Source organism: Arachis ipaensis, chromosome B03 (genome assembly GCF_000816755.2).
Source record: "Arachis ipaensis cultivar K30076 chromosome B03, Araip1.1, whole genome shotgun sequence".
In the NCBI taxonomy this organism is placed as follows: domain Eukaryota; kingdom Viridiplantae; phylum Streptophyta; class Magnoliopsida; order Fabales; family Fabaceae; genus Arachis; species Arachis ipaensis.
In genome coordinates, this window is record NC_029787.2 from 62666019 (window position 1) to 62671282 (window position 5264).

The following is a 5264-nucleotide window of genomic DNA, read 5'->3' on the forward strand; positions in this document are numbered from 1 at the left end:
AGTAAAAGTAGTTTAAATTCATGTTTTGTTTTGTTTGTTGAGTTTATTTGGTAGTTTAGTATGTTAAATAAGGTTTCATGGTATTTTAGTAGCTGTTTGGTGGTTTGGAATGCTTGGATTGGTGTAAAAACATAGAAAAATTTTGAAAAATAGAGCACCATCCACGCGTACGCGCACTGCACGCGTACACGTGCATTGAGAATTTTCACCCCTCCACGCGCACGCGCCATGTACACGTACGCGTGGATTGCAAGATTTCATTCCTCCATACATTAACCAGAGAGTTCGGCCCACACTGTGCCAACGTTGTGCCTTTCGCACAAACCAACTCGCGGGTATGCGTACATGATGCGTACGCATCCCTCTCGAAATAAGCCATCGACGCGGATGCACCATGTACGCGTACACTTCGTGTCCATTGCACCACCATCCGCGCACACGCGCCATGCACGCATACGCGCGGATGCCCTTCCTTCACTCCATTTCTTCTCTTCTCCTATTTCCATTTCTTCTCTTCTCCTTTCTTCTTCCCTTCTCCTACCCGTCGTCCAACACTTCTAACACCATTGATAACCATTTATTTTAGTGGTTAATCTGTTAGTTAGTTAGTTGATTAGTTAGTTTTAGTTTATTTCTCATTTCATTTTCTCTTTTTCATCATAAGTGTTGGATTATTGATTTTGTTTACTATATATTGATGCTTGTGATTGAGGTTATATTTTACTACTTGGTTTCAAGTTCTTCATGCCTACCTTTTGAGAATACCAAGTGATGAGAATCGCCTTCGAGCTTGTAACTCTTCTTGAATTGAATGATTTGACCACCATGTGATTTGAATTCTTTCCTTTAGAGAGGCAAATTTTGACGGATGTTGTGTATTTACCTTAATGCATTGTATTTCATGATCATATGCATCCATATGCTTTTAGCTTGAATGCTCTCATGCTTCTTTAATGCTTGTTTTACCTTACAAGTTTACTTAAAGCATCTCAAGCGCATTAGGATGAGTGAAGTGCATGCTTCTTTTGTGACATCACTTTTTATGCTAGTGTGTTCTAAAAGGTGCCTAAATTAGGACTCACATCCCTATTTTCATAAATATCACACTAATTCACTCACTCAATTCTAGTGATTATTACCTCATCCCAACAATGTATGCTTCCTTGCTTTTGTACTATCCTATCTTATGGTGTTATTTTCTACTTTTCCTGATTGATGCACCACAAGCAACCATGGAAGCGAGAAGAAAGAACACGCAGCAACCGATTAATCTACCAGCTGAAGGTAGCATTCCAGAGAGTTGCCATACCCCCTTGCTTATCTTTGAATGCACCGAGGACGGTGCAAACTTTTAAGTGTGGGGAGGTCGTCCGACCGGTCGGCAATTTTGGGTGACAAATTTCTAATCCTAACACTTTTGCATTTTATTTTTGGTTTTTAGAATTTTTAGTTTTATTTTCTTAATTTTTGCATATATATACATAATAAGCTTAGTCAAAATAATGAAATTTTTCGTGATTTCTATCCATAGGGCACCAATTGATTTGAGTGAAAACTCTTCATAGAACTTGCTTGAATTATATATATTGTGAATCATGTTTTTGGGCTAAGAACACACAAGCTAGTGAGATTTGAGCCTAATTGCATGGTTACATCTTATAACCACTTATTTCCCTTCTTGTGTGCATTATTCTCTTTCTATGATTGTAATCTTTGATTTGTTTGATTCTTTATATCTATTATTTTGTGTATTCATGCATTTATATGATTGAGGCTATCATTTTATGTAGCTCACTTACCCAAATAGCCTTACCTTTTATCTTCCATTGTTAGCCAATTTGAGCCTACGATTAACCCACTTGTTCTTATTTTAGCACATTACAAGCCTTAAAGCGAAAAACAATAAATGTCGTTAATTTGGATCTTTGATCAGCTTAGGCTAGTGAGTGTGAGTATCATTCAAATGTGGGGAAAATTTGGGACATTGGGTGAATAAAAGGATAGTTTTTGTTTTGTATTTCTATATTTGGGAATTGGGTGCATACTCATGTATTGATTAAATGTATAGACCTTATGCATTGATGTTCTTATATATAGTTTGAAAGAAAGAAAGAAAGAAAATGAGAAAAACAAAAGAAAAAAGAAAAAGAAACAAAAAGAAGAGCATGGAAAAGAAAAGAAAAAAAATTGAAAAAGAAAGAAACAAATAAAAAGAAAGAAATAAAAAGGGGACAAAATGCCCCAAAGCAAAGCTCAATAAGGGTCAATGCAAGCTCACTTGACCAAATATGCATCCTTACCTTGACCCTAGCCCCATTACAACCTATGAAAAGACCTCATGATACTTGTATGCATGAATTGAGTAAATGTTGATTGTTAGAAGAAAAATAAATCTTTGAAAGCATGAAATAGAGGAGAATTGAGAGAATCAACCCTAAACACTTGAGCGAATAGAGTGCAAACACATCCGGTGAGGGTTTGATGCTCAATTACATGTTTTCACCTATAATCATCACTTTTCTTGCAAGTTTATAAAAATATTTAATAACTCAATTCAATTGTAGATTAGACTTGCTAGTCCTTAGCCCTTGTGCATATAGGATTCTTGGGAATTGATTTATTTTGACCAAGTAATTACATTCATGTAGATAGTTGCATATAGGTAGGGTGCATTTAGTTAGATTTCATTGAATAAATATTGATATCCTTTGCTTTCTCTTGGCTTAAGCATGAGGACATGCTTGGTTTAAGTTTGGGGAGGTTGACAAACCCCATTTGGAGGGTTTATCTTGTGTTGAATTTAGAGGATTTTATCGCCTTCTCCCACATTTATCCAATGAAATAGCATTGTTTTTGTTATTCTACTTTAATTGTGCTTAAGAGTGAAAACATGCTTTTTAGGTCTTAAATTAGCTAAAGTTAATTCACCTTGATTCCATTAGATGTCTTGATATGTTTATTAAGTGATTTCAGATTTAGGAGGCAAAGATTGGATCAAGGGAATGAAGGAAAAGCATGTAGAAATGGAGAACTCATGAAGAAATGAAGGAATCGCAAAAGCTGTTAAGCCGACCTCTTCGCACTTAATCGACCATAACTTGAGCTACAAAGGTCTACATGATGCAGTTCCAGTTTCGTTGGAAAGCTAACATCCTGGGCTTCGAAATGATATAAGATTTGCCATAGTTGCACCGTGCATAGGGGCACGCACGTGCACGGTATGCGTACGTGCCGATGTTACACGTGAACCACTTTAATGCAACTCGTGGCCAGCGATTTTAGAAGCTTTGTGGGCCCAATCCAACTCATATATGATGCTATTTAAGACAAGGATTAAAGGATAATTAACATACTTTTGATCATTAGTCATAGTTTAAGTTTTAGAAGTAGTTAGAGTTAGTTTCTAGAGAGAGAAGCTCTAACTTCTCTCTAGAATTAGGATTAGGTTTTAGATCTAGATCTACTTCTTCTCCTCTTCCTTTTCCTTTTCCTTGCTTAATTGTTCTCTTGTAGTTGTAGAATTCTTCTTCTCTTGTACTTGTGACAAACAAATTTTTGTATGAAAGGATTATTTGTTGGTTTAGAAACTATATTGCAACGAGACCTCATTTGTGAATTCTAAACTGTCAAAAATCTAATCATCAATGGTTTTGGAAACACGTTCGGAGTAGTTGATTACACAATTTGGTTTGTCTTAGATTCTGTATTTATTACTCAAATCAAGAAGCTAAGGTTTTAAAGATTTTAAATGAATTTGAGGAAATGAGTTGTGTTATTCTCCCCTAAAATCTTGAGACTCTGCTGACGAACTTTTGTTACCAAATCCTATTTTAGGATAATTGATTTTGAATCTCTAAGAAAAGACTTTTGATTTGGTGTGGTTTTGAAACGTTAAGGAAAAATGTTGAGGGTGGCTTTGTTTTGAAAAAGGGAATTTACGTTTGAGGAAAAGTGGCTTATGATCCTGAAAAGATTTGAGAAATGGGATTTTAAAGTTAAGGGTGGAAGGAATTAATTTTGATTTTAAAGTAAAGTGATTTGAGAAAAAGTGATTTATGGCTTGAGTGATGATTATATGAGTTTGATGATGTTGGATGGTGGAAGTGTTGTTATGCTATGAGCCGGATGGCTGTATTGATGTTAAATTTTGGCTGAGGATGAATATGGATGAGATGTATAGAATATGAAAGAGTTTATGAGTATGCACTTCAATATCTGAGATACGAGTCTCCCTGGGTGAAAGCAGTGGCTAGCCACAACGTGCTCCAGGTTGAGACTCGATACTCTGCTAACCCCATGTCGTAAGTGTGGTCGGACACTTTGAAATTTCCGGACGAGCTCGCCCCCGTGGATAAACACCAGTGAGGGTGTTATATGTTTATGTTTGAGAATTACTCGAGTAGGGGATGCACGACAGGGGACAGTCCAATGGTTAGCTACCAGTACTTGTCATGTTGGCTTTGTAATCGACAGATGAGACTCATCATCCACTAGGACAGGCATTCATCATATGCATCTATGTGACATTATTTTGGTGTGCATATTGTACTTGGTTTGCCTATGTGATTAATTATGTTTAACTTCTATTTGCTCTACTTGAAGTAATTATTTGTTTGTGCTTGAACTTTCCTACTTGTGTTTGCGACTGAAACTCTGTTGGATTATGATGGACTGGTTGTTGTTTGGATTGTTTCGGCCTAGGGCCGTGGTTGATCATGAGGTGGGCCAAAGGCCATGTTTGGTTTGTGTTTCTGGTTTAGAAAAGCATGAAAAACTAAACTTGTTTAGCATAAACTTAATGAACTATGCTTGGAACAAGTTGGTCATTCATGCTGTTAGGAAAAATCTTTTGAAAGGCTTTTGAATTTTGAAGAAATAAACAGTTTCCTCTTTCCAAAAAAATTTCAGATTTTTAATAGTAAATCTTTGGGTTTTAGAAGGATGCATGAGATGGTTATTAATCACTCTTCTTTAAAAAGAGTTTTATCTTCATGTATCCTATTATAGTAATTCTCTAACCTCGTAGTGAGAACCTACAAGGACGATGTTCTCACTCCCCTACAAGTCTTTTCTTTTCAGGTTATGGACGGTGAAGTTTGGAAGAACTTAGTTATTTCGTTTCTGTTTAAATGTTGTGCTGTGTTGTATTAGTTACTTTTTCCCTCGCCTTTATCCTTACAAGTTTTTATAAGAGGGATAGGAATTTGATTATGTAATACTTGTAAAATTATTAATATATATATATATATATATATGTATGTCCT